This window comes from Pelophylax lessonae, assembly GCF_965119305.1.
Source record: "Pelophylax lessonae genome assembly, chromosome: 3".
NCBI classification, from domain to species: Eukaryota; Metazoa; Chordata; class Amphibia; order Anura; family Ranidae; genus Pelophylax; species Pelophylax lessonae.
Genome location: NC_138770.1, coordinates 434,977,545 through 434,995,427, shown reverse-complemented (window position 1 = coordinate 434,995,427; position 17,883 = coordinate 434,977,545).

Genomic DNA, 17,883 nt, shown 5'->3' with positions numbered 1-17,883 from the left:
GTGCATGCAAATTAAAGTAACATGTTCACTTTAATGGTGGCCTATCAGCATCCCATTGTCACCTTCCTTTCTTTCCCCCACCTGTCTAATAGTTGCCATAGCAAAGAAAACTACCCAATGCTTCTAGTTTTGGGGGAGCATGTGACTCACTCCCCTCTAACCCCCATGACAGCACTAATGTTGGTTATGGGACACTCAAACGCCCAACACTGTAACATGGGTTTTGATTGCCCAATGGAGAGATCTTAGCCTTGTGCAAGTGCCAGGTGGCAGCCTAGAGTCGCAGACAGCTAGAAAAACTGACAGAGGTTGTCACTCTTCCCAGTTTTTCTAAAAGGGTGTTTTATTATCATTCTGTTACTTTTATCCATGCTTCTAAAATTGTGTTTTTATTGCTGTCTGTTCGTTTACTTTTCAAAGCTGGCCATAGGTAGTGATTCATGGTGGTTCCTTTTACCTCTGCCCAGCCACGAGTTTTGTCTGATTCAGAGGTATTTGTTGAAATTCTAACAGTGGGTGGCCCTGCCAGCTCAACAAAAGTTAATTACTCAATCAAGTTTGGTTGAAGAAGCCAGACCTTTAATTTCTGGCTAAACAGTGCCTGCAGACAGTCAAATGCAGGCCATATTCGGGTATTCTAATGCTGGAGGCTGTCAGAATACAATAGTCCCAGAAAAACATAGTCAAAGAGCCACTGGGAAATTTCAAACTTTCACGGAAAGTCATATGAAGGAAACTTCAAACAAGCTCAATAGCCCTGGGAAGGCAGCTCCGACACAGCTTGGCTTCCCTCATTGGGCAATGGACAGTAGATCAAACCAAAGAAATACTTAAAAGAGTGCCTGCTGTTTTGCATGTGGAGAGTTCAATACTGGTTCTAATATGAATCTGTGACGTCTTTGTTTTCTCTGAATCCACCCGTGTTTTATCCTGTGCTGAGTTAAGATGAAGGGGGAGTGTTCTTGCCCCCCAAATGCATTACATGTTTTATATGACTTATTTACCATCAATTAAATTATCTTGGATTCTTAAAACTGCCTTGGTGTGGTGCTCCTTTCTGTATGGTTTGAGACTACAGTAGACTAAAAGTGGAGATTTGTCCTACCATGCCGTTTGTGTGGGTAGGAGAATCTAGATTATTTTGGTTCAACCAGTCAGTCAACAGAAAGTAAAATTAAATCTTCCCAACATGGCCACAGACAGTGAGAAATGTCTGACAGGGGTTTTACTGTAACTCGTTTTTACTCTATCCAAATCAATAATCTTTGTGCAGACCTCTACTTTTATATACTGTATATGGTCAAAATGCAAGTCATATGTAGGGATCTGCTGCTTTCTACTGTTAGCTGTTAATGTCACAGTGTCATATATAATTATGTGTAGCACCCTCTAGCTAGTGTGCTAGATGTAAATAGGTTTGTTAGTAGTAATGGGCCGAACACCCCCCTGTTCAGTTCGCAGTAGAACTCCCAAACAGGGGAAATTTTCTAACCCGAACAGTGAACCCCATTGAAGTCTATGGAAGCCGAACAGGAAAAATCAAAAGTGCCCATTTTGAAGGCTTATATGCAAGTAATTGGCCATAAAACAGGTCTGGAAGTTTGGGTACTGCCCTGGGGGACATGTATCAATAAAAAAAAATGTAAAGCAATCACATTTTCAGAAGCAGTGATTGCTAGTGATTGATAAACTATGCTTAAAGTACAACAAAAAAAATAAAAAAATATTATCAAAATAGTGACTGGGGGTTCCCCTAATGTGCTTGTAAAGTGGCGCATCTGTAGCATGCATAAAACATGCTACAGCAAAAATGAAATTTCTAAAAAAAAAAAAATAGTCAAATCCCATTTAAAATGACTCACGGTTACTATTGCAGACACCCGGCTATTGAAAAAAAAAAGAACCCCCCCACCCAGTCCATACCAGGCCCTTCAGGTCTGGTATAGATTTTAAAGGAAAAATAAAAAAAAACAAAGCAGCATGCAGCCCAGCAGGTCAGGAAAGGGAGCCTCCCCACTTCCTGAACCATACCAGGCCACATGCCCTCCCCATGTTGATGGGGACAGGGGCCTCTTCCCGACAACCCTGGGCTGTGGTTGTCAGGTCTGGGGGCGGGGGGCTTATCGGAATCTGGAAGCCCCTTAAACAAGGGGCCCCCATATTTCAACCCCCCCCATGTAAATGTGTATCGGGTATTATCATTGTACCCATACCCATTCACCAAAAAAGTGTCAAAAAGTATTAAACACAAGAAACAGTTTTTGATAAGTCCTTTTATTAAAAAATTAAAAATAGTGTCCCTTGATTTAAATCCATCATCAATCACGATGCCCACCGGACCCAAAAAATGGAAAAAATAGAAAAATTATCAAATTTTCAGAAGCAGTGATATTAATTATGCTTAAAGTGCAACAATAAAAATGAAAAATTACTTTCAAAATAGTGACTGGGGGTTCCCCTAATGTGCTTGTAAAGTAGCGCATCTGTAGCATGCATAAAACATGCTACAGCAAAAATGACATTTCTAAAGAAAAAAAACCTAGTCAAATCCCATTTAAAATGACTCGCGGTAAACACAAGAAACAGTTTTTGATAAGTCCTTTTATTAAAAAATTTAAAAAAGTGTCCCTTGATTTAAATCCATCGTCAATCTCGATGCCCGCCGGACCCAAAAAATGGAAAAAAATAAAATTGCTTTCGCTCCTGGAAGGCCTCCCACTGTATGTCCGCTCCATGCTTTGACATTTCTTATATAGGCAAGGGTGGGGGCCACCTGGCTACATCATCTGGTGGCACTGCCCCCTTCTGATGTCATGTGATGAGCCAAACATTTGCCTGTTCAGAAGTATAAGAGAAGAAGAAGAAAGAAATGGTCAGTAGAGCAGCTAAAAGGGGATCCCCTAGTGATATATAAAAAAAAAACAATATACCCAAAAAGGTCCGAACCCTTCTCCAGAGTCAGCTGTCTCACTATAACCCATGCAGCCAAAATCTTATCAAACTTTTTCGGGCGTGCTTGGCATATTTATGAGCTACCCAGCCAATCCCCAGAAAATGGGCTGACAGGGGCAGGCCACCTCATCAATGGGCATGAGTCATTCCAGCAGGGGCAGTCGGGGTGGAAGATGAAGATGGAGTGCTGAGGAGGCTGTCGGTGGCCCTTGAGGGTGCTCCCAAGTCTGAGGGGGGATGACCTCGGGCTTGGAGCTCTGGTGCTGAAAGGGTCCCCCACAACCCACAGAGGAACCCCTTCCTGGAGGCACGGGAGCAAGGAGAGGACAGCGGGAGCAGATCAGCGCATCTGGGAGATCTCCTGAGAAGTCACCTGGGTGGGCTGGTGAGTGTTCAGTCTGGGAGTCTGGGAAGATTGTGGAGAGAGTGTAAGTCAGGGAGGACTGGGGAGAAGTTAGCCAGGAGGGCTAGTGAAACAGGCAGCTGCAGCCAGGTGGACTGGCAGTGTCCAAAGAGGTGGTGCTAGGATCAGTAGCCACAGGCATGTATGCTGGACACTGACTTTTTCTCTACATACCAAAGGAGACTCGGGTTCCTGCCTATAAGAGGCTATTGCTTAAAATCTGACCGAGTGCTGTGTCAGATCCCATTTCAGTGTGCCAACGGAGAGTTGCAAGCAAGATAGTGCTGGAGGAAGCAGAGGAAAAGTTGTCCCTGGAATTGTTCTGAAGTAAAATGGGCATCCCATAATTCCCAATTCCCATCCAAGTTCTGATTCGTCCAATAAATAACAAAAAAACAAAGTACTGGACTGTTTTCTGTCTCTGAAGTGAAAATTCGGTGTGCCTGGCTGTGCAGGGTGGGGGATCCCCGTTCACTTACAGTATTAGCACTTCCTGTCTCTTGGAGGCTGGCTTTAAAACACCTAGAAGGAGGAAGTGGCTGACACCACATGTCCACATACAGGAGCTACATTGCTGCAATACTATATTTTATCCAGCTCAGAAGCGGTGGCTATTAAAGCGTTTGTTACCCAACCAAAGATAAAAGATCCTATTCCCTTAAAAGCATGATATACAGCACAGTGCTTGTTCTGTGTCATTTGGCCCCTTCTATCACCCAAAAACCTGGCTGATCCTGCCAGTTTCTACCCTCCCCCCTGTAAACTGACCACGTTTTATCATGTCTGCTGAGCCCTGACACCGTGGTCAGTTTACGCGCTTCCATCATTCGCAGCTCTCTGTTCTCTCTCCCCCTCCCTCCCTGCATTTCTGCTCCTGTGTCAGTGCCCGCCCCCTCCCCTCCTGCTGCTATTACAATTTTTATTATCTTATATAGTCCTCTCTGGACACTGATTACAAGTGCTCTTGTCTCTGTGTTTTATAAAAGAAATGATGCCTTTACCATATTTCAGAGCAATTCCCGGCAATCACGTGACTCTCTCTCTCTCCTCTCCTCCTCTTGCCCCGCCTGACGTCAGCAGGGGAATCTTGGCCCTGCCCACTACATCTGTCAGATGGGGAGACGAGAGAGCCAGCCGGTCACGTGATTGCCGGGAAAACGCTTTGAAAAACACAGAGACAGGTGCACTTGTAATCAGTGTACAGAGAGGATTATATAAAGTTGTTAAAGTGGGTTAACAACCACTTTAAGTAATTGTCCTTGTGTTCTGACTATTTAACCACTTCTGGACCGGAAGGATTTGTCCCCTTAATGACCAGGCCATTTTTTTGCGATTCGGCACTGCAGTATTTTAATGGAAAATTGCACGGTCCTGCAGCGCTGTATCGAATTAAAATGTCCATTTTTACCCACAAATAGAGCTTCTCTTTTGGTGGTATTTGATCACCTGCGCGATTTTTATTTTTTGAGCTATAACAACAAAAGAGCGACATTTCTGAAAAAAAAACAAAAAAAAAACAAATTTATAATCTGCTACATATTTATGGTAAAACAATCGCAATGAGCATATTTTGATTGGTTTGCGCAAAAGTTATACAAACTAGGGGAAAGATTCATGTAATTTTTATTTATTTTATTTTTTTAATAGTAATGGCGGCGATCTGCGATTTTTAGCGGGACTGGGACATTGCGGCGGGCAGATCAGACCCCTAACTGACATTTTTGACACCTTTGGGGGGACCAGTGACATTACTATAGTAATCAGTGCTAAAAATATGCACTGTTACTGTAATAATGACATTGGCAAGGAAGGAGTTAAGGTAGGGGTTATCAAAGGGTTGCAAAGTGTGAGCCTAGGGGAGTGTTTCTAACTGTGGGGGGAGGGACTTTTGAAATTACCACAGAGACCTGTGATTCTATGTAGAAGGTTCACAGGTGCTCTGTGATCATTTCAGAGAAAATAATGGTCAGCTGTGTATACAACAGCTGAGCGTCCTTCTCTCTCAGCGGGGAGCGATTGCGGGTGCCCAGCAGCAATCGCGGCCACCGGCCCCGTGCATTGGCATCCCCGCTGCCAAGTGGGAGCAGAAACACGCCGGCGGTGGCTCACGCTCGCCCCCCAGCACCACGCATGCGACCGACTAAGGGCTACTTCGGTTCTCGCAGAAGAGGCAGCCTGCCGCAGTAAATTTGCTTTTAATGCGGTTAATTGTAACTGCTCATAACTTCTTGATCTGAATCCTAGTAACAGACAAGTCTCTGTTCTATTGTTATTCTATCATATGCACAGTGCCAGATAGTTAGGTCAGTGCTATTGTATGTTTGTAGTAGTCATCTTGCAGTATATTAGTGTGTAGTCAGGTGCTGCTTTGCCAGCAGGAGGAGGCTATAGACTTCTGTGCCTGCTCTTCGCTAAAGTACGGACAGGGTACCTGTCCGTACTTTACCAACTCGCAAAAAGCATGCCAAGCTTGTGCCTCAAATAGACTCTGCCTTACCCAAGATAACTGGCAGAGTCACATGGGGCTGGAGGATCCAACCGGATTCTTCATCAGTGACCCAGGTAACCATAGAGGAACTGTGTTCCTCTTGACTTCTTCTCCAGCTAGAAGGCCACTGCAGGTGAGCGCCACCTGCAGTGTAGAAAGTAGACTGCACCTGCCTACAGGCCACTGGCCATCGTCAGCAGCGGCAGTGATACACACAAGGGAGGAAAGTTGTTGGTGCAGCCGCCCATCTCCTCCTGGATGATGCAGACAATCAGAGAGTTAACAGCTGTAAACTGTGTGCTGTGAGGCTTGGCCACTGTGAGGATAGGTTTTTGCTGTGCTTAGGACCGTGGTGGACATCTGACCGGAAGGACCACTACCAATGTGTCACAGAGACTAGTGCTTTGCTGCCATTAGCCCATTGCTGCTAACAGAGACTGAACCCTTAGGGACTGGCTGCATATCTAGTAGCCTTACTAACTTCATGCAGACTTTACTGGGACTGTACTCATATGCACCACTGTAAAGACTGGATTCCAACAGTCAGAAAGCTGCTTCGCAAGAACTTTTCCTATTGTCTATAGTACTTCTTTAGGGAGTCTTACATTAATTGTTGCCAATGCAGTTATAGCCTTCTGTTTATAGAGGGGTTGTCGCAGTATTGATTATGATTGCAGTTACTATTTTTCTAATGCCATTCCTAATTGCTGATTTTGTGGAATACTGGGTTGACTTCAATTTAGCTGCATATACGTAACTCTATTTTATGCTGATATAGTCTAGTGAATATATTATCTAGTAAACTGTGATTGACTTAATCCTTTGCTTACTTACATTATCTCACAAAAGTCAATACTACCCTCGCATTTTTGTAAATATTTTATTACCGGTATATCTTTTCATGTGACAACACTGAAGAAATTACATTTTGCTACAAAGTAAAGTAGTGAGTGTACAGCTTGTATATCAGTTTAAATGTGCTGTCCCCTCCAAATAACTCAGCACACAACCATTAATGTCTAAACTGCTGGCAACAAAAGTGAGTACACCCCTAAGTGAAAATTTCCAAATTGGGCACCATTTGCCATTTTCCCTCCCCGGTGTCATGTCACTCGTTAGTGTTACAAGGTCTCAGGTGTGAATGGGGAGCAGGTGTGTTAAATTTGGTGTTATCGCTCTCACTCTCTGTTACTGGTCACTGGAAGTTCAACATGGCACTTCATGGCAAAAAACTCTCTGAGGATCTGAAAAAAAGAATTATTGCTCTATATAAAGATGGCCTAGGCTATAAGAAGATGGCCAATATCCTGAAACTGAGCTGCAGCACGATGGCCAAGACCATACAGTGGTTTAACAGGACAGGTTCCACTCAGAACAGGTTAACCAAAGAAGTTGAGTGTACATGCTTAGCATCATATCCAGAGGTTGTCTTTGGGAATAGACGTATGAGTGCTGCCAGCAATGCTGCAGAGGTTGAAGGGGTGGGGTGGGGGGTCAGCCTGTCAGTGCTCAGACCATACGCCGCACACTGCATCAAATTGGTCTGCGTGGCTGTTGTCCCAGAAGAAAGCTTCTTCTAAAGATGATGCACAAGAAAGCCCACAAACAGTCTGCTGCAGACAAGCAGACTAAAGACATGGATTACTAAAACCATGTCCTGTGGTCTGATGAGACCAAGATAAACTTATTTGGTTCAGATGGTGTCAAGCGTGTGTGGTGGCAACCAGGTGAGGAATACAAAGACAAGTGTGTCTTGCCTACAGTCAAGCATGGGGGTGGGAGTGTCATGGTCTGGGGCTGCATGAGTGCTATCGGCATTGGGGAGCTACAGTTCATTGAGGGAACCATGAATGCCAACATGTACTGTGAAATACTAAAGCAGAGCATGATCCCCTAATTTCAGAGACTGGGCCGCAGGCCAGTAATCCACATGATAATGACCCCAAACACACCTCCAAGACGACCACTGTCTTGCTAAAGAAGCTGAGGGTAAAGGTGATGGACTAGCCAAGCATGTCTCCAGACCTAAACCCTATTGAGCATCTGTGGGGCATCCTCAAATGGAACATGGAGGAGCACAAGGTCTCTAACATCCACCAGCTCCATAAAGTAGTCATAGAGTGGAAGAGGACTCCAGTGGCAACCTGTAAAGCTCTGGTGAACTCTATGCCCAAGAGGGTTAAGGCAGTGCTGGGAAATAATGGTGGCCACACAAAATATTGACACTTTGGGCCCAATTTGGACATTGTCATTTAGGGGTTTACTCACTTTTGTTGCCAGCGGTTTAGACATTAATGGCTGTGTGTTGAGTTTTTCTGAGAGGGAGGGCGTGGCAAAGAGCAGCATGTGAGAAGACACGTCTCACTGAGCTCCCGTACTCATCCGTCCAGTGATCCTGTTCCCAGTCTCCTTTTCCTGCCATCCGGTCACCACCGCCGCCCTGCTGCCCTGTGAGCACCCAGAGCTCACTGTTTTCAACTCCCGGGAGATGCAGCGCCGCAAGCCACAGGAAGACTCTGGGATGCCTTGGACCCAAGATGTGTAACGCTCCGGCGTTTATTTGTGTGGTGTGGATTTGCAGCTGCGGAAGTTACACTCAGTAGTCATGTAGAGATGTGTTGAACTACCATATCCAACTCTCAAGACTCATCATTGTGCATCAGCCTGTCTCAGCAAGCACATACACAAACACAGACACTCATTAAAGATGTTCCTGGAGTGATATGTTTATATGTGAAAGTATAGAGGTGATACTGAGGGGACAGGCGTGGATAGTGATAGCAATGGTAAGAGGTAACAGATGGTGATAGTAAGTACTTAGGATAGCAATCATGTACAGGTAACAGGTGGTAGTGAAGAGCAGATGAAGTGTACAGGAGATGCTAGGCTAGTGCAGTGACAAGATGGTAATAGGCTCAAGAGCTTGCAATCTAAGTAGCGGTGCAGATGTTAGATGTAACAGTATAGTTCTTAGAGTAGCAATAGTCTTTAGTAAGCAGAGTAGTAGTGAAAGTAGATTAGGAAGGTATTCCCCTGTGGGGTACTTATCACTGGTAGGTTTGTAAGGAGAGGGTTCCGGCGGTGAGGTAATGATCTTGTAGCGAGATACAAGATGTTGTAGCAAGTCTTCGGTCAATCCAGGTATTAGGGAATAGCTGGAGGATTCGGCAGCGTTAGGTAATGCTGTAGCAAGCGGTTTGCACGAACACATGTGAGTGAATGCCGGCAGTTGAAATAGCCGCTCAGAGCGGCACTCACTGATGAGGTCATGGAATTTAAAGGGACAGGTACTAGATGCGTTCCACCTATCTATATGGTGGAACGTAATGTACAAATAATGGGCTGGAAGGGTACCGCAGGTACCAGGATCTTACAAGATGGCGCCGCGGCGGGCTTGACACAGTGGCCTGCTGGAGGGACGGACAAGCCGGCCTCCTCCAGCAAGACCAGTAAACTGCCCAAACTCGCTCCTAAGGAGTCCCAGCGCGACATGCGCTTCTTTACACAGAAGTCCCCAGCTCCAACGGGGAAAGAGGTGGGTGCAGGCACGGTGCACAGCCCCGGTGTAGTGGGGGTTTCCTCGCTGGGAGGGAGTGAGCCTGTGGACATTAACCATGACTCTGAGGCCTTGGGAGAGATGAAGGGGGACCCTGGGGATATTGATCAGCCTACCCTGGCAGACATTTTAAGGGCTATCTACAAGTGCAATGCCTCTGTTGATCACTTAAAGGAACAGTTTGGCAGCATGACTGAAGCGTTGTCTCTGATCCGACAGGACCTCCAAAAAGTCAGAGAGCGCACCACTGCGGCGGAGGGCAGGATTAGTGATCTGGAGGATCAGTTACCCCCCCTGACCAGGGAATCTCAAGACACTGAATGGCTGACCAGGGCCCTGGAAGCGCGGGCTGAAGATATGGAGAATCGCCTCAGGCGAAACAATGTCAGAATTGTGGGTCTCCCTGAGAAGGTGGAGGGTAGAGACCCCACTGACTTTGTTGAGATGTGGCTGAAAGACGTTTTTGGCAAGGATGCCTTTTCCCCTATCTATGCTGTTGAGAGGACCCACAGGCTCCCCCCTTGTCCCCTGCAGCCGGGCCGCCCTCCACGCACCATGCTGGCCTGCTTGCTTAACTATAAAGACAAAGAGAATATACTGCGGCTGGCCAGGGAGCGCCGTGATATCCAATTTAATGGAGTGTGAGTCTCCTTCTACCCTGACTTCTCGGCTGACGTCCAGAAGAACATAGCAAAGTTTTCTGCAGTCAAAAAACGCCTGCGGCAATGCTATGCTATGTTGTACACAGCAAAACTTCGGATCACTGCAGGGGGACAGAGCCACTTTTTTGAAAACCCTACTGAGGTATCCTCCTGGATAGACTGAAATGACCACATTCTACGCCCTCGCCCGCCTCCATTGGAGGGTGATGATTAAGGCTGATGTCTCTCCTGCTGGCTGCTGTGGAGCTGAAGTGGTGCGACACTGACCCTCTTGCTGATACTGCTGCGGAGACCTGTTGGGAATTTCCAATCATTCTGGAGGACTTAGAGCTCAAAGGATCTGACCATACCGCCGACCTTTGGTTCATCAAACTGTTACAGTTTACCCCCTTAACTGTTACCATTACTCTACCTTCACCCTGCGACTGCTGCGACCAGTTGTCCTCAGTGGTGGGGTGCAGTCTGCTTTGGAGAGTTCTCCAGACCTGTTTGTCTTGGTTCTGGGTGGGATGGGCCCTGTGAGTGATGGTCTGCATTGCAGCCCGGGGTTCATGCCCTCCGGCGCCCCTGTGTTCCTATGTGTACTGTTCTATCTACTGGCCCTGTTGGCCACTATGTGTATGAGTCCAGAAGTGGTTTGCCCTAGCTACTTTACCTGCATTGGAGAATACTGTTTACTACCTTCTACACACCCTAGTGTATCCGTACCATGGCCTGCAGTGACCCCTGACGACTTGTCCCTGTTTGCATTGATCTCATTCCGGCTACCATGACGGCGGTACCTATCATTTCGTGGAATGTGCGGGGATTGCATGACCCGCTTAAAAGGACAATGGTGTCTTCGGCCTTGCATAGACACTTACCTGCCATCTGTTCTCTGCAAAAAACTAATCTTACTGCTGACTCACGGTCCTGTCTGCACTTTGCCTGGGTGGGGTGGGAGTACCACTCCACTCATACTTCTTACTCTAGGGGGGTAAACGTGTCGATCCATCGGTCCCTGGATTTCCAGGAACATCACTGCCTGATTGATGGGGAGGGGAGGTTTGTTTTCTTATACTGCAAACTGTATACTTTGCACTGTATGTTAGCCTTCGTCTATGTGCCACCACTGTTCCACAGTGGGATACTCTGGATAGGCACTCTGCTGCGGCGGGGGCCCAGGTCGTACGACCCTGGCAAAACTTGCTGAGGAGTTGGGGTGGATAGACCCATGGCGGTTAAGACACCCAGATGACAAGGTTTTTTCATGCTTTTCTAAGACCTGTGCCTCTGCTCAACGGCCGCGCTCAGATATGTCTCGGGTATTAGGTATGACCTGCGGGGTGTTTCCGACCACTCTACCCTAGTACTTTACTTGGAGGTGCGGCCCAGTGCTACCTTGCGGAAAGCTCCCTGGAAATTGAGTTATTCTGAGAGGGCAGCATATTTACACTGTTATACAAGCTGTACACTCACTATTTTACATTGTAGCAAAGTGTAATTTCTTCAGTGTTGTCACATGAAAAGATATAATAAAATATTTACAAAGATGTGAGGGGTGTACTCACTTTTGTGAGATACTGTATATACTGCTGATAAGAAAAAGTATTTAGCAGTGTAAATTTACTAAAATAATTGCATATCCATGCTCTGTGTATTGTGGGAGACCAGATTTAGTGAATTCAGGGTCCTGGGTTTAGTAGCACTTTAAGCTTAATTTCCCAGAAAGGGAATCTCCTCTGTTCACAGAGGCCCTGTCCTGGCTGGAGGCAATGTCAACTTTATTATCAAATCCCCTCTTCCACTTAGCAAAGGTTCTGGTTCTCCTATTTAACTACAAATTTAGTGCCATATCCTGTTTAGGGAGGGCCATCTCTCATGACCCCCACCCCACCAAAAGAGAGCTACATATACAGTATATTAATTTCCACATTGTATTTCAATTATTTCCAGCCTATTCCTTATAATCCGAATGGGCTTGAAGTCTGTGAACTTACTTTGTGAAGATCCCCACACATTTACTTCCTAGAATTTTGTGACGCATATTTACCATGCCCTGCTGATAGACACTGCTATGTCACAGAATTCCCAGAGCTTGCCTTCTCACCTACATCAATCCTGAGATAAAGAGTCACTTCAGAAATCACAGCTTGCAGGCAGCAAAATACCATGGGATATGTAGTCCTTAAAACCTGAAAGTGAATAGCAGAGGAGAAGCAGCAAAACATGAACAGAATCCAGGAAGATGTGGAAAGAGACTGTCGGCAGGCAGGCAGTACTTACAACATTAAATTAGATCTTTCAAGTAAGCTTATAGATTGGATTGTCCAATATAATTATTGTTTGGATTGGCATTACAATGCTTAAGTTAGAAAATGAATGTGTATGCTATGACCATAGAACTCCTTTTAATATGCTGTATTCAATGCTTTACAATTGCACAGTATGATGGAAAATAGTATATTACAGTATGGCTCTAGTAGGCTGACGTCATGATCTCCACTTCATCCAATCAGAGAATGCTTTGTATTTACTGGGAGAATGTGAGAAAGTGTTCTCTAAATGCGGTCAAGTAAGTGACCTCCTGTGTTCTCTAAGCAGCAGCGCATTTGCTAGGCATAGGATTCAGAATCTAGTGGTAATCACTATAGTAGTACTTACTACAGTTATTTACAGTTTTCCAGAGCCAGGTCTGGCACATACATACTTATGTAGTACTGTCCCCTTGGGCTTGATGTATGATGACTTGTTAGGCCTCCTCTGATTACAAGCACACAGTCACTAAGGGTAAAGGTCACACATACCTCCTTACTCCCGATGTCTCGTCACTCAATAAACAGTCCAGGGGTATTGGTTTTTTAATGTTTATTATGGAACTTGGATGAGAGAAGGGAATAGTGAGATACTCCAACTGTAACTATTCACAATGGATAAGGACAACTCTCACTTGGCCTCACCAGGTTGCTTGTGGAAGCAGCTGCACTGCTTGAACTATACTGCCACATGTATGAAAAGGGTTAAGTCTCCTTGCTCTTTTCTCTCCAGCAATAGACTTGGTAAATTACATTCTGTTCAGGACACTTACTAGCTTCCCCTTTATTGACACCCGTCCACTGACTCTTCTAGCTGCAGGGGTGGCCCCCTCAGGTCAGGTCACTTGACACAGATCTGTACTCAATGTACTGCAGAATCAGATCCTCCAGTGTCTCGCCCTCCAGTCAGCTTCACAGGACCTCTGAGTTCAGTTCCTCTATAGCTCTCTCTAGGCCCTCAGGTTGACTACCTGAGACCACATGGCACCTCTAACCAGGAGGAGGCAGCCGACCTCTTCCCTCCGGGACTCCGCTATCCAGATGAAAGACCCCGAGCACATGTGCTCCTGGTTTTATACAGTATCCCAGCATGCACCTAGGCACTTTCCTCTGCCAATCACCAGGGCTGTACTAAATGCCTGTGCATTTGTCAGGTTTCCTCCCACTGTCAAATATGCCTCCCTATTGGACCAGTGTGAAACACTCTGCAGACATACTGAGTTGCACATGAGCACATTGAGCAGACCTCACTAACCGACCCTGCTCTCTGGTAGGCAGAGAACAATATAGATTTACCTGCAATCCCTCTGGTAAGCAGACAGGATTCAAAAACTATACTCTCTCTCTCTAGCATCTATCTAGGAGGGTGCTACAATTACATTGGTTCAAGATGGGCCAATCTTGCTATGAAAAATAGTCCATACTTAGCTTTCCAGGGTTAATTCACCCTTCTAATACTGCAGTCCACAAACACTTTTTGATTTTACAAATATCTACTTATGTTCTTCCTATACCACACATATTCTTCATTAGGACATACCAGCCATTAGAGCGAGTTCCTCTCTTGTGGTACAGTAGTGATTGCTGTCCTTCTGTACCCTGCAAACGGGAAGCACTATCTCTTGTCAGCAGCGGCAGCACTCTCTCTCTCTCTCTCTCTGATTGCAGCTGCTGAGCTCAACTGCTTAGTGGAGAGCACAGGAATAATTCTCCATCACTGGTATCAGTGGGAGGAATAATGCCCCATTGTTGGTATCAGTGGGAGGAATCGTACCCCATCATTGGTGTCTGTGGCAGGAATAGTGCTCCATCATTGGTGTTAGTAGGAGGAATAGTGCCCCATCAAGGGTGTCAGTTGGAGGAATAGTACACCATCATTGGTGTCAGTGGGTGGAAGGGTGCCCATCATTGGTATCAGTGGGAGGTATAGTTCTTTTTGGTGTTAGTGGCAAGAATTATGCCCCCATTAATGATGTTAGTAGAAGGAATAGTGCCCCAAGGGCCAGATAAAAGCAAGCAAAGAGCCGCAGTTTGGAGAACACTGGCCTAAAGGTATGGAAGCATAAATAGATCATTTTAAAATAGGATTAGCTTAAAATCAAGGAATAGTGCTCATGGACTGCAAATGTAGCATAAAAGCCTGATGTTAGTATATAAGTCTATTTTTACCATTCATGTTAAAGAATAAATATGGCTATTGTTTGCTGCATACTGTCGACAGTACATACAGCTCCAATTGATTATTACAGAACACCCAGTGGAAAAGTATAAAGGAGATTGATATATGATATGTCCACTGCAAAAAAAGGCTAAGGCTAGCCAAGGATGACTTGGTTTTTTTTTTTTTTTTTTTCGATCAGCCAGCGGGCTTATAAAAGAAAAAAAAAAAAGAACTGACTCCCCCATCCACACAAGCAAGGTAGATGGAGGAATCCTCTTCGACGTGCCATTGATCGACAAACACTTTCCAACAATACCTTTGACAGTTAGCAGATGTTTGATCGACTAACAATCTAGAATGACCATAGATGGATTGAAATTAGTCTGGCCCCTGCTAAACCAGGTAAATTTCGATCCATCTATGGCCAGCCTAAAGTGATTGTAAAGTCTCCTTTTTTTTCAATAAAAATAGCAAAACATGTTATACTTACCTCCTCTGTGCAGTAGTTTTGCACACGGCAGCCTGGATCCTTCTCTTCTTGGGTCCCTCTTCCCTGCTCTCCTGGTCCCTCCCCCCTGTTGAGTGCCCCCACAGATAGCAGCTTGCTATGGGGACACCCGAGCCAAGTCACATCTCCGTGTGTCCATTGGCTGACTGACTTTGACTGAGAGCAGTGGGAGCTAATGGCATCGCTGCTGTGTCTCATCCAATCAGGAGGGAAAGTCTCGGATGGCCGAGACACTCGTGGATATTGCTGGACAGGGAGGGGGCTAAAGTAAGTATTAGGGGTGCTGGGGAGGCTGCTGCACACAGAATGTTTTTTAACTTAATGCATAGAATGCACCGGAGGGGGGGGGGGGGAGCAGATAAACGGTGCTTCCACTTTTGGGTGGAACTCCGCTTTAAATGATGACCCTTTTCTTTGGTTCCATTTCATTTTAGCAGAACAGCCAAATGGATCTATGTTTTGGTACATGTAACTCATCATGGCTATGGTGCAGGTAGGGCAGATAAGGACAAATTGTTACGATTCGAACATCCTTCTCACTGGTGATTCCCATCACACAATATGCCAAATCCTCCAAACTTCATCACCAGAGAAGAAAGCTTTCTGGAGGTAAATTGTGCAATTACACTGCATAAATGTTTCTTTGTGAACTCTGTACTGTGAATTAGCCAGGGGGAGTTTTTTTTACTGAGTCACTGCTACTGATAAAAAGCAAAACAGATGCTGGTTCTTTAATGGGCCAAGACTGTGTATAGCCGGGCCTTTGTGTTTTATTTTACAATAGGTCTTTTCCTATTTAAAGTTTTTTTTAATTTTGCCTAGAGCTGCTGCTATAGGTAGCAAACCTCTGCCTACAGCAAAGTTATGGTTAGACCACAAATTATTTTATTTATTCAAAGTTGTAGAGCCTTTGTTGCCTCTCACACCCCCACAGCATTAATTTACAATATTAAATTAACCGTCCATTGTGTTTGTGTTCTTGCTGGTTCCCATGTACTCATGCAGCTGGCTTAAGAAGGGCCAATATTAAAAACTGTCTGAGGAAGTTTGTTTTTAATAACTTTTCACTGCTTGTCGCTTTTTTCACATACAGCAGGGATCTCCAAACCACGGCCCTCCAGCTGTTGCCGAACTACAAGTCCCATGAGGCATCGTAAAACTCTGACGTTCAAAGACATGACCAGGCATGATGGGAATTGTAGTCCCTGAACAACTGGAGGGCCATAGAGACCCCTGACATACAGTAAAACATTGGATTGAGAGTAACTTGGTTTAAGACCATTTTGCAAGACAAGTTTTTTTTTAAAAACTTTGACTTGATAAACAAGCGATGTCTTGATATATAAGTAGCGTCACGTCACAACTGAGTATAAAAGAGAAGAGAGGCACCTCTAAGTGTAGCAATATGGTTACATTTAATGAAGGTACAATATTTAGCATCTCACAAGGTTGATGATTAAAACAGGCACATCTAAGTATGCAGGCATCTGAAGTAAAGCTGTCAACATAGGCCGTCCTCCATACTACCATCAACGTCATCCCTTCCATGCTGCGCTCCACTTGCGATTCAAGCCTCGTGAGAGCCGGCAGTACGGAGGATGGTTTACGTAGACAGCTTTACCCCAGATGCCTGCATACTTGTGCCTGTTTTAACATACAACCATGTGAATTGCTAAATTTTGAACTTTCATTAAATGTAACCATATTGCTACACTTAGAGGCGCCTCGCTTCTATTTTATTCTCTGTAGCTCCTGCTGGATTTTGCTTCTAATCCCCTTGTGGAGGCTGCCATTTGTGGATAAACATTTTATGGTTACACAACCTATCACATTGCTATAATCTTTTTATATGGGCTATAAACTGAAGGATTTATGAATAAATGGTTGTGGAACGAATCCTCTGATTTTCCATTATTTCTTATGGGGAAATTCGCTTTGATATACAAGTGCTTTGGATTACAAGCATCTTTCCGGAATGAATTATGCTCGCAATACAAGGTTTTACTGCATGTATTTTGGATGTTAAGGAACTTTAGAAATTAAAAAATGTGTTTAAAGGGATTAAAAAAAACAAAATCTGGCAAAAATGTTTCTATTTTTTGATAGAGATCAGAACAATAAGAATTGTTGTTAAGTTTTTATTAAAGAAACACTAAACGATATCCCTATTCTCCAAAAATAATCCATATACATCCACTACCTAATGGCCCCGTAATCCATTTTTTCAATGAAATCTTTCCTACTGGGTTTTTCTGCCTCCTTGTAATGTCTTCCATGCAGGGCCGGACTGGCCTACCTGGATACCGGGAAATTTCCCGGTGGGCCACTTTAAGCATTGGGTCTGCTGTGATGATAGCCGCTGCAGCCCCGGCCACCGCTGCGCTCCACCGACGGTCCTATGCTTTCCTACGTCAGCCGCTGTGAGCGGCATGATGTCACATCCGGTGGGCGGCGTCTGCGCGGCGGTGGATCATCTGACTGCAAGACGGTCATGGCGCCGATCCCTCCTCCACACAGCAGCGCAGCAGGTCAGACTGAGCGAGCGGAGCAGAGCCTTGCACGTGTAGAAGCCAGCCAGGTAAGAGTAAATGGGCTGGGCTGGGGGGGGGAAATCAGCATATTAGGGCCCCTAATACAAAGCTGACCCCCCTCCCCCTAATACATCGCTGACCTGCCTCCCCGCCCCTTAATACAATGCTTATCTGCCATCCCCTCCTGGCCCTCTCTCCCTTATACTATGCTGATTCCCCCCCCCCAATTTAGGGGGAGGGGGGAAACAGCATTGTATTAGGGGGAGGGGGGTCAGCATTGTTTTAGTATGAGGGGGCTGGGGGGGAACAGCATTGTATTAGGGGGAGG